This window comes from Rhinoderma darwinii, assembly GCF_050947455.1.
Source record: "Rhinoderma darwinii isolate aRhiDar2 chromosome 5 unlocalized genomic scaffold, aRhiDar2.hap1 SUPER_5_unloc_48, whole genome shotgun sequence".
In the NCBI taxonomy this organism is placed as follows: Eukaryota; Metazoa; Chordata; class Amphibia; order Anura; family Rhinodermatidae; genus Rhinoderma; species Rhinoderma darwinii.
In genome coordinates, this window is record NW_027461807.1 from 192,508 (window position 1) to 212,137 (window position 19,630).

Below are 19,630 nucleotides of genomic sequence, written 5' to 3' on the forward strand. Positions count from 1 at the left end.
AAACACAGAAACACAGACGACACAAAACAAGAGGTGGCAATGTATTAATTAATTGCATTTAATAAATGAGCTCATTATCACACATGACTGTACAAATGCATTGTCCAACAGGTGTTGAAATAATGGGATTAAAAGGGGAGATCCCATCCGAAAGACAAAAACAATAGCAAACACAAATAGCACTTTTGGAATCTGATTTTAGTAAACACATAAGGGAAGGGTGCACCGGTCCTGGAAATACTGCAATACCAGGTCAATGCGTGGAGTGGACAGAGCAAGCTCTATTTCCATCTCCCTGTTCTAAAAATCCATTTAATATATGGTCCCCAGATAGGGGACGTATCAGATATTAAACTGATAAGAACAGATTTTTTTTTTTTGTTTTGGCTGTACCACAAGGATACAAAACCGTTTATTCAAATTTCAAAAGATTTTACATACAGGTGCAAGACATTTACAATATAGAATTCCAATCATTAAAATGCCATTTTACATATGCAGAAGCGTCCTTTTGTTTATCAAGTAAAAGATATAAAAACATTTCACTTAAAATCATCCCAATTACATTATCCACCGATAAAATATCCTTTTTAAAAAGTAAAATGTTCCGTGCCTTCCAAAGAGCTGCCTTCACACAGTTTATGATCCTCCATGCCGTCCATCTGTCTGGAAAGGAAACACTGTCTATTTGTCCATATAATATGACGTAATAGTTCAAAGTCTTTATTGCCGTGATTGTTTTTAGTAGCGGTAAAATCTTCTTCCAAACGTCCTTCGCAAAATCGCAAGTCCATAATAGATGAAAAACAGTTTCCTCGTTGTGGCATCCCTCTCTTGGGCAATTGGCTGTAGATGACAAATGCCTTCTGTGTTGGAAGGAACGGCATGGCAGGCAACTGTGGACGCAGCTCCAGGCTAGGTCTTTCTGGGAATTAAAAAGATAAAAAGAATTCAGCATTTTCCATATATTCTTACATTGTATCTCATTAAAATTCCCAATAAAACAAACCTCAGTGGATTTTGAAATAAATTTTGTTAAAACTTTGCCATTCATTAAGACATCTGTTTTTACCTTAGTGAGATTAAAAAGGATAACAATTTTCTCTAAAATCTCATAAATATCTGGCATGTTAAAACTGTAGGGATGTTTAAGATCAGTTTGAAACCACCCAAAACGCCTCATGAAATTTCCCAAATTATATCTCAAGAAGAATGACCAATAGTTTTCTTTAAAAAAATTCTTAAAACATAATGAAAAGAACTTAGTGTATAAGAAAACTCTAAAATCAGTAAAATCTTTTCCTCCTTTATCTTTGGGTTTAAAAACGATTTCTCTTTTTAATTTTTCCATTTTTGAATTCCAAAAGAAAGTGAAACATGCTTTTTGCAATTTGCATAAAATACGGGTGGGAGGGGGGAAGACTAAGCTCAAGTATAAAATCAAAGGCAGGATCACCATTTTAATAATAAGCACTTTGCCCTCCATAGTCAGATCTCTCATTCTCCATATACATAACTTCTGGTTTACTTTTTGCATGATCCCCTCCCAGTTCTCCGTTACATTATTGTATTCATTAAAATAAATACCTAAAATCTTCACTTTCTCTACAATTGGAATCTCAATGTCTTGCATATCTATTGCACCAATCTTTAAAATCTCACATTTATTAAAATTTACTTTAAAACCTGATGCACAGCAGAAATAATGGATTTGTTTTAAGGTCTTTTTTAATGATATATTATCCTTACAGGTTATTGCAACATCATCCATATAACTTACAACCTTGGCTTCAGTACCCTTGCTACCCGGGAGAGCTACCCCACAAATGTCATTATCTCTCCTAATCATGCATAAAAGGGGTTCAAGGGCACAGATAAAAAGTAGAGGTGATAGGGGACAACCTTGTTTCACACCGGACCTGAGGGGAACAGCCTGGGACTTAAAACCATTAATTAAAATTCTACTTTGACAATCCCTATAAAATGCTTTTAAAGAATTTATAAAATTTTCTGGTACGCCCATCTTTCCTAAAACATTGAATAAAAACTGGTGTGAGACCCTGTCAAATGCTTTTTCAAAATCTACCATTAAAATTGCCAAGTTGCTTTTCCTGCTGTTTGCATCATTTATCAGATCTTTTATGAGGTTAAGATTTTCCCATATACTTCTTCCTGGAATTCCACAGACTTGATTGGGGTGAATAAGTTTCTCAATCACAGTTTTGAGTCTGTTTGCACAGATCTTGGCCATTACCTTGTAGTCGCAATTTAATAAAGTTATCGGCCTCCAGTTCTTGATCTCTTCTTTATTACCTTTTTTGTGCAGTAATGATACATCGCCCATTTTCCAGGATTCTGGTAAAATCTTTGAGCTAAAAACTTCTAAAAGGAGAGATAAAAAATCATCCTTTAAAACCTCATAAAAAGTTCTGTAAAATTCGATTGGTACCCCATCAGCTCCTGGAACCTTGCCCAACTTAAAACTATTTATAGTATCCAGCATCTCTTTCTCGGTAATGGGCTGTAATAAAGCAGATTGGGCATTAAAATCTAAAACACATGAAACTTCTTTTAAAACGTTCTCCATAAAATTAGTATCCACATTTTTTTCGCTAAAAAGATTTTTATAATAAATATGAGTTTTTTTTAAAATGTTGTCAATATCGGTTTCTCCTTCCATTTTATCTATATGAATCTTCTTTTGTATACTTTTTTTAAAAAAGTATCTGGAGCATTTCTCGTTTTCTTCCATGTGTTGTATTTTTGCTTTAAAAATTATCTCTTTTCCTTTATCTTCCAGAAACATTTGGGCTTCTTTTTTTACCTGTATTATCTCCTCAGTCACTTCTACCCCCACAGACCTTATTTTGTAAAGAGTTTGCAATTGAATATTTAATTTTTCATAGACCGCTCTTTTTTCTTTTGCTCTTTGAATTCCATACCTTATGAAAAAATTTTTGATCTTCTTCTTCATCTTATCCCACCATAACGTCATGGATTCTGTAGGGTCTCTCTTTCGCTTACACCTATTATAAAACCTGATAAAATCTGCAATTATTTTTTCATCCTTTAAAAGTGCTACATTCATCTTCCATGAACTGGAGCCTCTTCTAAAACCAGAGTCAAAATTTAGAACAAATAAAAGGCCTTTATGGTCAGAGAACATGTTTGTTAAAAGCTCACAGTGGACAGGTAAAATTTGCTGAGAAGAAAAAATAAAATCAATTCTTGAGCTACATCGTATGTTACTCCAAGTAGTGCTATCTAGATCTGACATTTTTTTATTACAATTTTTGAAGACATCTGTAAGTTTAAAATCACTCACAATGTTACTTAAAAGACCAGAAGTTTTATCGTAGTTTCTACTGGAGGACTGCGTAATTCTTTTTTCACCTCTTAAAACACAATTAAAACCCCCAGCTAAAACCAAGGGACAGGAATCGGTTATAAAAAGAGGTAAAATTCCCAGCATTTCTTCTCTTTCTTTTTTATCTGGTGATCCATAAAAATTTAAAAACTGCCACTTAATACCATTTATAAAAGCCTTTACTAATAAAATCCTGCCTGGTAAAATTTCTTGTTTAAAAGTAATGTTAATATTACCCTTAAAAAGGATTGCCACTCCTGCAGATTTTGATAGGTTAGAACCAGACCATACCGAAGTTCCATATTTCCAATCTGTTTCGTATTTTTGATATTCTGCCCGATGAGGGATGCCACACTCCTGCAAAAAGAACACTGAAGCAGAAAGCAGGGATAAATAATTAAAAAGGACTGTTCTGCGTATTTTTGACTTGAGTCCCCTTACATTTAGGGAGAGTCCTTTTAAAACTGCCATTGATGGAATATAAAGGTGGGATAAAACACAATTTTCAACCCCTTAAAATCTTTATTTCTTCTTCCAGCCTAGCCAACCCCTGAGAGCTGTCAGAGTTTTCCAGGTCACCTCTAGAAGTCACGCAGTGCAAGAAGCCTGTAGAACTGGAATCGCTGTCTGTTGCCTCCTCCGAAAAATCCTCACACAGAGGACTAAGGAGAGTATTTGGAATGATCGTTAAACCCGTCTTTCCCCTCTCTGGTATTTTTGACCCGTAGTCCGTCTCTTCCATAGGGCCTCCTGAATGGGAAGCGCCAGGCTGTCCAACAGACATCTGGGCCATCTCTTCTGGGGTTTCCGGGACAGTGCTGGTTGCTCCAGGTTCACCTACAGGTTGTATTGCTAAGTACCGGTTTGTCATCCTTAGTACGTCCTGATTTTGAGGCTCACCTGTCTTCCGTTTTTTCGCACCTAGATCTTCTTGTTTTTCTTGAGAAACAGCTTCCTCCGGGTTTCTACCTTCCTTTCGAGAAAAAGGCATCCCCGTCCCCTGCTTCTCTATTCGCTTCCTCTCCTTTTGTCGGTCCTTCATCCTAATTTGAGACTGAAATCCTTCGTTATCAAGAGAGGCAACAGACTTACCAGTATTAATATCCGAAGTGTGACTTGCTTCTTGGGTCTCCATTCTTGCTTCCTCTTCGGGGGCCGGCTGGTTTTCCAGTTGTTTCTCTCGTTGGGGTCGGTATGTAGAATTTTGTGGTCTCTTCTGCGGTTTCTGTCTGTGGGGACAAGCTACGTAAAAGTGACTGGTGTCTTGACACAGACTACACTTTTTTGGTTTGTTACAACTTTTAACAGTATGGTTTTGGCTGCCACAATTTGTGCAAGTACTCTCGCAATCATTTTTTGTATGCCCATATTTTTTGCAAATTCGACAAAATTCCTCCATACCATTAAAAAAAATATCACCGTTAATATTGCCCAATTTAAAACGAGCTGGGGGTACCAATTTTTCCTCAGGTGCTTTTGGGTCGTCTTTAAGTTCAACAAAAAATTTCCATTTAGAGGTCCATACATCAAACTCATTCATAACCTTCCCCTTAGGAATAACCAAAGTACAAAAATTTTTTAAAAATAATATTATCTCATCTTCAGTTATATAAGGAGAATACATTTTAATCACCATGAGTTTCCGATCTGAAGAAAAATGCTCCACAATCTGGACCCCTTTAAGCCTGGGATCTCTGCCTACCTTTTTCAAGCGATTTGCAAAATCCAAGTATATACCGTCATATCGCAAGGTCACATCATAGATCCCACGCCTAGGATAGTCCTGGATTGCCAAAATCTCCAATGGCCGGATCGCAAATACTCCCAAAAGCACCTCTTCGATCAGGTGTTTCAATCCACGATTGGCTGGAGCCTCCTCCGTATACGTAAAACGTACCGAGTTTTTTAGCCGAGTGAAGTTCGGCTCGAACGTGAGAGTATCATCTGCCGCCATGATAACTCACTGAATGGGTATCGCACCACAGAGACACACGGGTCACTGTGGCCAGGGGGATCGCCGCTCGTTGCTCCGGACTAAGCCTCTCTCCCAAATAGCAGCACGGGGGTGAAGTCCAGGCGAACCTGGACAATCCCCCGAGGCCGAGAGAGAGGGTACCGGAGCACCTCCCAACCAAGACCAAGGCAGTACTGATACGAATAAACAGCACTACACTTGATCTCAGCCAGAAGGCCGAGAAGCGATAACCCGAGCGGCCCTTGCCTTGCCCGAGCCTGTCCCATACTGCTGTTCACCCCTTGCAGCGATTCAGCCTACTCCTAGGCAATTCCATGGGGCCCTGCAGGCTCACACACATTTACAGCTACTAAGCGGGAGGTGAATAAAGGCCGGAGAGGAAGCTACACAGGATTTGCTTCTTTTGCTTGCACCACAATGCAGTGCTGAAAGAGGAGGAATCTACATAAAAACGCCTTCTTGGCAACGCCCAAATGCCCTCCTGCCGTGCAAATACTGGCAGCAGCAGCAGTAAGTGCATGCCCACAGCCACCCCTTGTTCCTTCACAACTTGTATTAGCTTTAATCCAGTCCAGTGCTGCCTGCTGAGCAGCACTGACCAACACTGCCTGGGCCCAGGCTTTTATCTATCTCTGAGGCCCCATTATGATGTCAGAAAGCTGGCTCTGGAATCCTGAGGGCTCCACTATGACACGTGCAAAGTTCCGTCTGAACTTTATATAAGACGGTGAGGCTCAGTCAGTCACTCAGTGTTGCCTGAGAGGGCAACACTGCAACAGCCGGCCGCCAGGCTGTCTTTTTTTTGCACATTTATTTGCCTCCAGGAGGCCACAAGAGGGAGACAAGGGACTGCAAAATGGAAAATAGGCATCCACCAACTTTACAGACAACTTCTCCTTGCTCCTACAACCTCCATCCTTGCACAGTTTGTTATTCTTCTAGGTAACATAGTAACAAATCCAAATTGCTGCTCTCTTTGTAGGCAAGCAAGGCTTTGTTGCAACTGCAATTCTTACTTCTTCTTGAAATGTAGGGACGACAGTACATTCCATCACATCCATGTAGTGTACACAGGTAGGTCCATTGTGGCGGGCAGGCAGGCGGGCGGGCGGGCGGGCGGGCGGCTTTAATGGCCGTTTGCTGTTCCTCTACTCCACTCCGCTATTTGACTGTGGTGCTGCATCAATCAGTGGCTGGCTCAGGTGCAGCTCTTTAACCTACCTAGGAGGGAGGGCGGAGAGAAGACAAGGAAGGTGAATGAGCTGTTCCAATGTGAAATGCCAGAAACACAGAAACACAGACGACACAAAACAAGAGGTGGCAATGTATTAATTAATTGCATTTAATAAATGAGCTCATTATCACACATGACTGTACAAATGCATTGTCCAACAGGTGTTGAAATAATGGGATTAAAAGGGGAGATCCCATCCGAAAGACAAAAACAATAGCAAACACAAATAGCACTTTTGGAATCTGATTTTAGTAAACACATAAGGGAAGGGTGCACCGGTCCTGGAAATACTGCAATACCAGGTCAATGCGTGGAGTGGACAGAGCAAGCTCTATTTCCATCTCCCTGTTCTAAAAATCCATTTAATATATGGTCCCCAGATAGGGGACGTATCAGATATTAAACTGATAAGAACAGATTTTTTTTTTTTTTTTTTTTTTTTTTTTTTATTAAACCATTCAGGTTTTTTTGAATAAAACCGAGAACTGTAGTTGTTCAAACCACCTCTCTATTTTTCAAAAAATCTCATCACTCTGGTTCATTATTTTATTTTTCCATCAAATACAAGATAAATCAAACAAATTCCTCAAACTAAATACCTCCATTTCAACATTCGCCATATCCCTTCCGCATCCATACCTCTTTCTAGATCCCATTTATAATAAAAATACAATTTAGCCAATACCATACTAACCACATCCTCCATCTCAAATACTTCTCTTTTATACACATTCAAATTCCTCGTATTCCACAATACTTCTTTCACACAAGTCAGAAAAATCCACAACACTCTATCCTTTTCACTACCCAAACTACACAAACCAAACAAGACAATTTCATACGTCAAAACCTTCAAACCAGTCAATTCTTCACACAACCCACTCAACTTTTTCCAAACATCCTTTGCATGCTTACACGACCAAAACACATGACTCACATCCTCATCATCCCCACAACCTTCTCTCGGACACCTTTCAGATGCAACCAAACCTCTTCTTTTCTGAACACTCCTTACAGGCAACACTCCATGTACCGACATCCATAACAAATCTTTCTGCTTATTTGACACATCATACGTAACAATCTTCTTCCACACAGACTTAGACTCCTTCGAATTCAAACCATTTACAGAACACATCACATTATTCATACACATACTTCTCACAACATTCTTTTCACTCAGAAATCTCTCCATTCTTACATCCTCTAGCTGGAATTTTTTGATAAATTTTTCTACATACAAATACCACCCTGTGCACTGAAAAGCAATTGGTTTACATAAATTCCGTTTTTCCCACCTTAAACGCTGAATCACCGTTCCAGCTAAATACTTCGACATTCTAGAAGCCTTGGATTCTTTAAATAAAAGCTCAACAAAAAAACGTACACAATTAATTCCAATGAAAATCTCCAAATTTGGGAAATCCAAGCCTCCATTACGTCTGCTTTTCATTAGAATTTCTCTCCTTGCCTTCTCAATCCCGCTCCCCCATAAAAAAAGGAACAAAACTCTATTCACTTTTTTTAACATAGCAACAGCAGGAGGAAAAACCAAAGCAACATATAAAATCATAGGTAGAATAATGCTTTTGACAATTAAAACCTTCCCCGAAAAAGAAAGATCCCTCATTCTCCACATTTCCAACTTTCTCACAATCCTACCACCTAACTCATCCCAACTTTCTCTCCCTTTCAACTCATCATCAAACACAATACCCAAAATTTTCACACCATTCACCTGTTCCATATCAGGATCACTCACCCGTTCATTACTGAAGAAAAATTTAAATTTGCTCTTACCCCAATTTATTTTAAAAGCAGACGCAATACAAAACATATTTACAATCAACTTCACTCTGGACATATCATACACTGAATCACACAATACACAAATATCATCCATATATCCCAAAGCTTTCACACGCTTTCCATCACACCCGGGCACCACCAAACCTTTCACAACCTTATCATTTCTAATCATTTGCAACAATGGTTCAATCGCACAAATAAAAAGGATGGGAGACAACGGACAACCCTGTCGCACACCAGACATAATACTAAATGATTCTGAAAAAAACCCATTCACCTGCACACAACTCTTTGCATTCGCGTATAATTTCTTCAACAAACTCACAAACTGAACCGGAAAACCCATTCTCTCTAACACTTTGAACAAAAACACATGCGCCACACGATCAAACGCTTTCTCAAAATCTAACGCACACACAATCACCTTCTTATTCCGACCCTTACAATCCTCAAGCATGTCCCGCACCAACGCCACATTCTCATGCAATTTCCTTTTCGGTACCGCACATACCTGATCCTCATCAATCACACACCCAATAACATTCCTCATACGATTCGCAATCAGCTTGGCAAAAATTTTATAATCCGTATTAAGCAAAGTAATTGGTCGCCAGTTTTCTAACCGTCTCTTATCTCCTTTTTTATGCAACAAAACTACCATACCCTTCTTCATCACATCACACATATTCATCCCAGAAAACAACACTCTCATAACATCTATAACATCCTTCCCAATTATATCCCAATATTTCCCATAGAACTCAGCTGGTATTCCATCGATCCCTGGAGACTTATTTTTAGCCATACTTCCCACCACATCCTTTACTTCACCATCCATAATCTCACCAAGCAAAGACTCATATTCACTTTCAGGAACAAAATTACCCACAATATCCAAAAACTCCTCATCATCACCCAGATCACACTTCTTCAAATCATACAGTTGTTTATAAAAATCAGACACCACATCAATCACATCCTTACCAAACACCTCTTTATCATCCTTATCCAATAACACATTCATTCCACTTTTCCCACCACACATTTTTTTAAAGAAAAATCTAGTGCACTTCTCGTGATTATCTCTAACCTCCACCTTAGATCTAAATATTATTTCTTTCCCTTTCTCTCGGAACCACTCCTTAATATCTTTTTTTGTTTTTTCCAAATCGTGTCTTACATCCATACCCAAATTTTTACATTGTTGAAGGAACGTCATCCGCATATTAAAGCGTGAATATTCTAATCTTTTCCTTCTCGCTCTTCTATACCCTATCTGTCTAAAGAAACCACCAATCTTTTTTTTCACCCATACCCACCATTCACACACATTAGAGAAAGAACTTTTCTTCCTAACCCAAAACCCATATTTTTTCCCAAACCTAGTTTTCACCCTTTCATCACTCAGAAAACTAACATTCATCTTCCATACCCCTCTACCATAAAAGAAATTATTTATAACAAAAACCCCCAACAAACACTCGTGATCTGAAAACCACACTCTCTCCTGCGCATAATCTACACATTTCATTGCTGAAATAGAAAAAAAGAAAAAGTCCAGACGAGAATCTGTTCTTCCGTCATCGGCATGGTAAGTAAATGGACCTGGTTTCCTGGTGACAGCGTCCTGCAAAGCAAAGTCCTGCAAAATTTTATTCCACAAAACTCCAGTGACATCCACATTAGACTCTGTGGACCCAGCTCGGGCCTGCTTCTCCAGGATACAGTTAATGTCACCAACAATAATTACAGGAACTTTACCATGAAGAAAAAATTTTAAAGAATCAAAAAGTGCCAACCTATCAGTTTTCACAGCATGGCCATAGATATTGATAAGCCTAAACTGCCACCCCTTATAGGATAGTAACACACAGACACATCTTCCTTCCTGTATAATTTGAGTCTGTTTGATGACAAACTCATTATTTTTAAAAAGAATACCAATTCCATCATTCCTATTTGTGGAAGAAAAAGACCAAATTGCTTCCCCAAACTTCCATTCTTCTTTCCTAGGCATTTTTGACAAACCACATTCTTGTACGCAAACAATGTCACTGCCCTTAGAGGCCAAAAAGTCCAGGACTGCAGCACGCTTGTGAGCAGAGGAGAACACCCGTACATTTTGTGAGACAATTTTTAATCTCAAAGACATGCGGGCATAGTATTGTTAGTGCAATGGAAAGCCATGGAAAAAACCAGAACATATCACGTCCCAGGGAAATACATCGCTCTTTCCAAATTTGCCACATTGACTTCACTGAGGAAACCTTCCCCAGGAGAGCTGGGTACTTCTGAGGCCACCTCAGATGACTTAGGGCTAGAACTGGAGTCACTATCCAGCAAAGAAAAAGGATTTGCATGAGCAGAATCTTCCAATAAGCCTATCTTAAGTCTCTTCACCGCCTTTCCAGACTTCCCCCTTTTTGAGACAACTTTATGGAAGATTTCCGCACTAGTGGCACTAGGCATCCTGGCCTCCTTCTCGTCCTCCTCCGATATTGACCACTCCACTTTTGCTGAATCGTCCATTTTTGACTCTGGGCTAGAAAAGGACAAAATTTGCATACTTGCACCGTTATCAGGGTATGCACACCCACTAGGTGGCGCTGTGTCTTTACCTTCCATAGGTATAACCCCAGGTGTCTCATCAACAGTTGGCTCTGCAGGAGGGACCACACCCAACTCCATGCTGTCAGTATGTGAGGTTAGAACCTCTCCTAATCCAGCTTTCCCAGGGTCCTGAGAAGCAGCCACAGAAACATTGCCAGCTGGCTCTGAAATTACCTCAGAAGAGGCAGCAAGGGAACTTGTTGTTCTCACCTGTCTGCCCCATGTTCTTCTCTCTTGTCCTAAGAAAGGAAACACCTTTGGACATTTCCTACAGGTATGACCAGGCAAACCACAAATATCACACCTGGATGGGGAAATACATGCACTAGCCTCATGTCCTGTTTCCTTGCAATTTCTGCAAACTTTGCCTTTGCATGCATCTTTGGTATGCCCGTAGGAAAAACATGATCTACAAAAGCATGGCATATCTTGGTAGTACAGATATCCCTTATTCCCACCAATGGAAAAATTAGCAGGAGGATTCATCACTCCTCCAATACAGCTGGAGTCAGGTTTCAGCCTGACCCAGTACTTGATATCACCATTAAAGACTCCCCATAGGTTCTTCTGCTCCACACCACCTCTAACATGGGTACAGTAATGAGCTAAAAAAGCCCTGACCAGCCTTCTATCCAAAAATGGGTTATACATATGAATTGTTATACATTTCTCCACTGTAGAAAAAAGAGGTTGCACTTCAATGGATGTTAATGCCTCATGCATGTGTTTTTCCTTTAGCAACTGAAAAACGTTTAAACAGTAGGCGGCCTCAAAAAAGGATACATCATATGTAGCAATATTGCTGAAAGCTTGGATACAGAATACCTCTACCAACTTAACTCCAGCCAGGTCCAGAAGGATGTTCTCAATGATATGTCCAGTATCAACTTCGTCTCTCCTCTGCTCATTCACCACGAAACGGATAGTGTTACGCACAGCTGCCATCTTGAAATGGAATGCCCAACGGCACGATGATCGCTCCCAAAAACGTCGGATAGGACTCCACGAAAGACCGAACCCCCGGCCCAGACCAGGCAATAAACCTGATCTGAGCCAAAAGGCCGAGAAGCGATAACCCGAGCGGCCCTTGCCTTGCCCGAGCCTGTCCCATACTGCTGTTCACCCCTTGCAGCGATTCAGCCTACTCCTAGGCAATTCCATGGGGCCCTGCAGGCTCACACACATTTACAGCTACTAAGCGGGAGGTGAATAAAGGCCGGAGAGGAAGCTACACAGGATTTGCTTCTTTTGCTTGCACCACAATGCAGTGCTGAAAGAGGAGGAATCTACATAAAAACGCCTTCTTGGCAACGCCCAAATGCCCTCCTGCCGTGCAAATACTGGCAGCAGCAGCAGTAAGTGCATGCCCACAGCCACCCCTTGTTCCTTCACAACTTGTATTAGCTTTAATCCAGTCCAGTGCTGCCTGCTGAGCAGCACTGACCAACACTGCCTGGGCCCAGGCTTTTATCTATCTCTGAGGCCCCATTATGATGTCAGAAAGCTGGCTCTGGAATCCTGAGGGCTCCACTATGACACGTGCAAAGTTCCGTCTGAACTTTATATAAGACGGTGAGGCTCAGTCAGTCACTCAGTGTTGCCTGAGAGGGCAACACTGCAACAGCCGGCCGCCAGGCTGTCTTTTTTTTGCACATTTATTTGCCTCCAGGAGGCCACAAGAGGGAGACAAGGGACTGCAAAATGGAAAATAGGCATCCACCAACTTTACAGACAACTTCTCCTTGCTCCTACAACCTCCATCCTTGCACAGTTTGTTATTCTTCTAGGTAACATAGTAACAAATCCAAATTGCTGCTCTCTTTGTAGGCAAGCAAGGCTTTGTTGCAACTGCAATTCTTACTTCTTCTTGAAATGTAGGGACGACAGTACATTCCATCACATCCATGTAGTGTACACAGGTAGGTCCATTGTGGCGGGCAGGCAGGCGGGCGGGCGGCTTTAATGGCCGTTTGCTGTTCCTCTACTCCACTCCGCTATTTGACTGTGGTGCTGCATCAATCAGTGGCTGGCTCAGGTGCAGCTCTTTAACCTACCTAGGAGGGAGGGCGGAGAGAAGACAAGGAAGGTGAATGAGCTGTTCCAATGTGAAATGCCAGAAACACAGAAACACAGACGACACAAAACAAGAGGTGGCAATGTATTAATTAATTGCATTTAATAAATGAGCTCATTATCACACATGACTGTACAAATGCATTGTCCAACAGGTGTTGAAATAATGGGATTAAAAGGGGAGATCCCATCCGAAAGACAAAAACAATAGCAAACACAAATAGCACTTTTGGAATCTGATTTTAGTAAACACATAAGGGAAGGGTGCACCGGTCCTGGAAATACTGCAATACCAGGTCAATGCGTGGAGTGGACAGAGCAAGCTCTATTTCCATCTCCCTGTTCTAAAAATCCATTTAATATATGGTCCCCAGATAGGGGACGTATCAGATATTAAACTGATAAGAACAGATTTTTTACTTTTTTATTGAATTATTCAGAAAATACAATACATTATATCAGAAGAATTTTCCAAAACATGAACAACAGATAAGAACAAAGAACATCAAAGTCCTGACATCAGAAGAGCAACTTAATCTTGCAGAAGCATATTCCATAGATGAATATTCCAAAGGCTTTTTGCTTTCCTCAGTCCCAACCTTTTTTTGTCCAGGAGATAAAAAACATACATCTCGCTAAGAGCCAACTTAATACAGTCCTTCTCTGTAATGGAATCATGTTTAAAAAGCAAGATGTTTCTAACTTTCCACAATGCCATCTTTATACAATTTACAGTAATCCATAGAACTCGACTCTTTTCATTTGTCGGGACATTAAAAACACCATATAGTATTACTTCATGATTCAAAACATTAAGATCGGATACAAATTTCAACAGAGAACCAATATAACGCCAAACATTTTGAGCATAAAAACAATTCCAAAATAAATGTAGAACTGTCTCATCATTAAAACATCCTGCTCTCGTACATTTTGCAGTTCTAACTAGCCTTCTCTTATGTTGAAAATCTCTGGTAGGTAAACATTGGTGTACAATTTGCCATGCTAAGTCCTTGAGTTCATTTGACAGGAAAGCCATATTGGTCATTCTCCATATTTTTTGAGTCCTTTCAACAGAATAATTTAAAACCATTGATAGTTGTTCATTCTTCCTAACTTCCAAATTTAATTTTCTTGTATTACTTAAAACATTTGCATCAAAACCACTAATATCATACATACGAATAATTCTTTCTAAAATAGCATAATGAATTGGGGGAACATATAGAACAGGCGATGTTAAAGACAAGGTTATCCATTTTCTTTTCCTAAAAATATGACCAGCAGCATATCTTAGAAAATACGACCAATAACTATGGCCGTGTAGGCCATTAAAACACATAGAAAAGAATTTCACATATAAAAACCTCTTAATGTTTGGTACATCTTTACCTCCCAATTTCTTTGCTGTAAACATAACCTCTCTTTTAATTTTATCCATTTTTGAACTCCATATAAAATTAAAACAAATCTTATTTAAAAACTTTAAAGTGCATTCTTTTGGTGGGAAAACCATGCTTAGATATAACATTATAGGTAAAAGCAGAGATTTCATAATAAGTATCTTCCCCTCAATAGTTAATTTTCTCATTTTCCAAAAACTAATCTTCTTTTGTACTTTCTCTTTCACTATAGACCAACTTTCATCCCCATTATTCCCACTATCAAAGATAATCCCTAGAATCTTGATCTTATTATATTGCACTTGTACTTCCGTATTGCACCATTCCCCTATTGCAAAGCAATCACATTTCTCTTTGTTTAATCTAAAGGCAGAACCCTCACAAAAGTATTCAGTTTGCCTTATTGCACGTTTCAAGGATGATTCATTTGTGCAAAAAATGTTAACATCGTCCATATAGGCTATAGTCTTGACACTTTGTCCTCCACTCCCAGGAATTGGCACACCTTTAATAATCTTATCTTTCCTTAAAAGGGTTAAAAGTGGCTCTATTGTACATATAAAAAGTATCGGGGAAAGCGGGCATCCTTGTTTAACTCCTGATTGCAAAAACACTTCTTGAGACAGAAAACCATTTACTAAAATACGACTAACACAATTTTTATATAAAAGCGCAATTCTTTCAATAATAAAATCAGGAAAGCACATTCTTTTTAAGACCATCAATAAAAATTCATGCGAGACCCTATCATAGGCCTTTTGAAAATCTAAAGATAAAATCGCCATTCTCTGTTTGCATTGTTTCTGATACCATAAAACGTCTCTGATAAGATTAAGATGATCACTTACTTTCCTCCCTGGCACTCCACATACCTGGTCACTGTGAATTACTTTGGAGATCACTTTTTTCATCCTATTTACTAAGACCTTTGCTAACACTTTGTAATCCACATTTAATAAGGTTATAGGTCTCCAGTTCTCCAATTTTGTCCTATCACCTTTCTTAAAAATCAGAGTAACTACTCCATCACGCCAGGAGGCCGGCAAAATTTTACATGAAAAAGCGTTTTTAAAAACACTTATAAGATCATCTTTTAAGATAGACCAGAAGCATAAGTAAAACTCCACGGGTAATCCGTCAGAGCCTGGTGTTTTCCCCTTAGAGAAACTTTTAAACACACTCAACAGTTCTGGTAAACTCACACTCTCACATAGACTTTCCTGATCAGAGTTCTCAAGTTTTAAATCCATAGCATTTAAAAGGTCTTCAGTAAAAGAATGGTCAATTGTTTTTTTATTAAAAAGATCCTGATAAAACTTCTGCGCTTCTACTAAAATCTCGTCATTTGTCTTCTTACCTTCCATCTCGACAATCATTCCTTTATTTTCCACCACTTTTTTAAAGAAAAACCTTGAACATTTCTCATCATTTTCTAAACATTGCACTTTTGCATTAAAAATCACCTCCTTACCTTTTGCACTTATCGCATTCTTGATATCACTTTTTGTCATTGCAATAACATCATCCATTTCTAGACCCTCTTGTTTTAACCTGTAGTACGTCTGCATTTTTGTGTTCAATACTTTAAACCACTGGTTTTTTTCCCTGGCCTTTTGCATCCCTTTCCTAATAAAAAACTGTTTTATCCATTTCTTTACCTCCTCCCACCATGCCAGAATACTCTCGTATCTAGACTGACCCAACCTCCATTTTTTATATACAAGAATAAACTCATTTTTAATTTGCATATCTTCCAGCAATGTAGTATTGAGTTTCCAGACTCCTCTTCCTTTCTCCAGGCCAGGTAAAGTGACATGTGCATACAACAATTTATGATCTGAGAATATGTTAGATAAAAGAGAAATATTATTCAATTTAACACTATCTGATATTAAAACAAAATCTATTCTAGATTTACAGACATTATTCTCCCAAGTATATCCAGGGTCATTGGGATGTAAACTCTTCCACATATCAGAGAGATTAAAATCCATTGTAAAATTTTTAAGTTGTTTCTCTGTTTTATCCGTTCTCACATGTACACTTCTACTCTCACGCTGTTCACCACTCATATTACAATTAAAATCACCAGCCATTAGAATCGGTGTTGGGCCTGGGATAAAAACTTGCATATCATTAAGCAAATCAGCCCTTTCTTGTTTCTCAGGTGAAGCATATACATTTATCAACTTGATCTCTAACCCATTATACTTGACATTCACCTGTAGAGCTCTCCCAGGAACAATCTCAAAATATGACAATATTTGTATATCTGAACCTCTAAATAAAACCCCAACACCCGAATTTTTATTTATGTTATCTCCAGACCAGACTGATGGCCCAATAGTCCAGTCCTTCCGGATATCACTGTAATTTGGGCTGTGATCAATTGCACATTCCTGTAAAAAATAAATAGAACAGTCCACAGACTCCAAATACTTAAATAAAGCAGCCCTCCGAGTGGGGCTCTTCAAACTTCTCACATTAAGTGAGGCATATTTTAAAGATGCCATCTAATAGATGATTTTATCAGCTGGAGCTCGAACTTTCGGATATAAAGCCCAATAGTGACTCTGGACTTACAAAATCCTCAATATTGAAAGGATCAGACGCTGACATTAGTGGTATTAGAGGCCTTGACATTAACTGACATGTATCAATTTCTTCTGCACTCATCTTTGAGGGTCTTTTAACTCCCAGGGGTTGCTCCTCCCCGTCTTTTTTGCCTTTCTTGCGTTTTGTTTCCCTTGAGGCGACTTCCATGGCTTCCTCACTTGATCTGGGCTTTCCATCAGCTACAGCCTCAGCAGGGAGTGCCCTCCCCACCTCAGCTGCAGCAGCAGAGTGCCCCACAAGCTCCACCCCGGTCTTGATTTTCACTGTTGGCTTCTCTGCAAGTAGTTTTGGCTGCTCAGGTTGATTACTCCCCCCTGGGTCCGCAGCAGGGAGCCCAACCTGGACAGCGCCACTCCTTCCAGCCACTCGATCAGCCCAAGATCTGGACGTACGCATACTGCAGTCCTTAAAGGCATGACCTTCTTCTCCACAAACATTGCAGACCATTGTGCTGCAGTCCTTAGACAGATGACCTTCTTTATTACAGCGACCACAAAAGACAGCCGGACTTTCACAACCATCTGCAGTGTGGCCAAATTTCTTACACTTCCTGCAAAACAGAGGCATCTCTGGGTAAAAGAGATATCCCCTGTCACGCCCAATGGAAAAGTTTGATGGTGGATGACACAGTCCCCCAACACCACCTGGATCTCCAGCCAATTTAACAAAAAACTTGTGTTTGCCAGTCCACAAATCTTCCGAGTTCATGACCTTATGCGAATATTTTATGCTAATGCAGTATTTTCTCAGAAACAAAGCAATGTCCTCCACAGGCACAAAAGGGTTATACATACATACCACCAAAGGCACATCCCCACCAGAATAAAGAATGGTTACGGTCAGTCCATCGAGCTCCGGGTTCTCTTTGCAGGTCTTGAGTACCTCAAATAAATTTTGGCAGGCAGAAATAGAATCCAAGGTCAAAATGTAGGCTCCTTTCCTGGAATCCCTCAGGCAAACAATGGTCTCCTTCTTCACCAACAAGATCTTGTAAAGGATTTCTCTCACGAAGTAAGGTAACTGGAACCGATCCACCTTGCTCTCCTCCACTTCAAATCGAAAGGAAAAACGAATCCGCGCTTCGCCGGCTGAAATATAACGGATGATCACACCCATGATGATCGATCGCCTTTTCGGTCTTGTTCGTAGTCTTCCCCCTATAGCAGCAGGTGGCTTAAGACAGCAAGCTGCCGATGCCACAAGGCCGAAGGAAGAGCGTACTCCCAAGGTCCCCCTAGCTAAACCACTTGAGCTTAGCCAGAAGGCCGAGAAGCGATAACCCGAGCGGCCCTTGCCTTGCCCGAGCCTGTCCCATACTGCTGTTCACCCCTTGCAGCGATTCAGCCTACTCCTAGGCAATTCCATGGGGCCCTGCAGGCTCACACACATTTACAGCTACTAAGCGGGAGGTGAATAAAGGCCGGAGAGGAAGCTACACAGGATTTGCTTCTTTTGCTTGCACCACAATGCAGTGCTGAAAGAGGAGGAATCTACATAAAAACGCCTTCTTGGCAACTCCCAAATGCCCTCCTGCCGTGCAAATACTGGCAGCAGCAGCAGTAAGTGCATGCCCACAGCCACCCCTTGTTCCTTCACAACTTGTATTAGCTTTAATCCAGTCCAGTGCTGCCTGCTGAGCAGCACTGACCAACACTGCCTGGGCCCAGGCTTTTATCTATCTCTGAGGCCCCATTATGATGTCAGAAAGCTGGCTCTGGAATCCTGAGGGCTCCACTATGACACGTGCAAAGTTCCGTCTGAACTTTATATAAGACGGTGAGGCTCAGTCAGTCACTCAGTGTTGCCTGAGAGGGCAACACTGCAACAGCCGGCCGCCAGGCTGTCTTTTTTTTGCACATTTATTTGCCTCCAGGAGGCCACAAGAGGGAGACAAGGGACTGCAAAATGGAAAATAGGCATCCACCAACTTTACAGACAACTTCTCCTTGCTCCTACAACCTCCATCCTTGCACAGTTTGTTATTCTTCTAGGTAACATAGTAACAAATCCAAATTGCTGCTCTCTTTGTAGGCAAGCAAGGCTTTGTTGCAACTGCAATTCTTACTTCTTCTTGAAATGTAGGGACGACAGTACATTCCATCACATCCATGTAGTGTACACAGGTAGGTCCATTGTGGCGGGCAGGCAGGCAGGCGGGCGGGCGGGCGGGCGGCTTTAATGGCCGTTTGCTGTTCCTCTACTCCACTCCGCTATTTGACTGTGGTGCTGCATCAATCAGTGGCTGGCTCAGGTGCAGCTCTTTAACCTACCTAGGAGGGAGGGCGGAGAGAAGACAAGGAAGGTGAATGAGCTGTTCCAATGTGAAATGCCAGAAACACAGAAACACAGACGACACAAAACAAGAGGTGGCAATGTATTAATTAATTGCATTTAATAAATGAGCTCATTATCACACATGACTGTACAAATGCATTGTCCAACAGGTGTTGAAATAATGGGATTAAAAGGGGAGATCCCATCCGAAAGACAAAAACAATAGCAAACACAAATAGCACTTTTGGAATCTTAGTAAACACATAAGG

The 19,630-nt window shown here is 40.4% G+C and overlaps 2 non-coding genes and 1 pseudogene across 2 annotated transcripts; all 3 read right to left on the reverse strand.

The window, feature by feature from the left end:
* Window positions 1-215: 215 nt before the first annotated feature.
* LOC142695682 (U2 spliceosomal RNA) lies at window positions 216-402 on the reverse strand. The gene has a single exon (XR_012863758.1). It is a non-coding gene; the product is annotated as a U2 spliceosomal RNA (small nuclear RNA).
* Window positions 403-6,841: 6,439 nt separating this feature from the next.
* On the reverse strand, window positions 6,842-7,059 carry LOC142695707 (U2 spliceosomal RNA; annotated as a pseudogene).
* A 6,268-nt stretch (window positions 7,060-13,327) lies between these two features.
* LOC142695627 (U2 spliceosomal RNA) lies at window positions 13,328-13,518 on the reverse strand. The gene has a single exon (XR_012863721.1). It is a non-coding gene; the product is annotated as a U2 spliceosomal RNA (small nuclear RNA).
* Window positions 13,519-19,630: the final 6,112 nt, after the last annotated feature.